The sequence below is a fragment of the Ornithorhynchus anatinus genome, chromosome 7, assembly GCF_004115215.2.
Source record: "Ornithorhynchus anatinus isolate Pmale09 chromosome 7, mOrnAna1.pri.v4, whole genome shotgun sequence".
NCBI classification, from domain to species: domain Eukaryota; kingdom Metazoa; phylum Chordata; class Mammalia; order Monotremata; family Ornithorhynchidae; genus Ornithorhynchus; species Ornithorhynchus anatinus.
The window spans coordinates 69,284,929-69,285,369 of NC_041734.1; positions in this window are offsets into that span (position 1 = coordinate 69,284,929).

Consider the following 441-nt stretch of genomic DNA (forward strand, 5'->3'; position numbering starts at 1 on the left):
GGAGCTGAGAAGCAGGAGAGCAGTGTGAGCATCTCTAACCTGCCGTCATAGGAACCATGAGGGGGGCATGGAGTTCCCCATGCCTCCCCCCTCTGCCGCTACAATCCCTTCCAAGTGCTTTGTACAGGGCTTTGTACACAGTAAGCACTCAGTAAATACGATTGAATGAACTTTGAACTTTCTGCTATTTTCAGCCTTCCTTTGTGTCCATAAATGATAATCATTGTGGTATCTGTTAAGTGCTTACTCAGTGTCAAGTTCTGTGCTAAATTCTGGGGTAGAGGTGACATAAGTAGATTGGATTCGGTCATATTCCCACATGAGGCTCACATTCTGAGGGGAAGCACAAGGATTGAATCCCCAAGAAGGAAACTGAGGCCTAGAGAAGGTCAGTGATTTGCCCAACATCCCACAGTGATAGAGATGGGATTAGAACCCAGG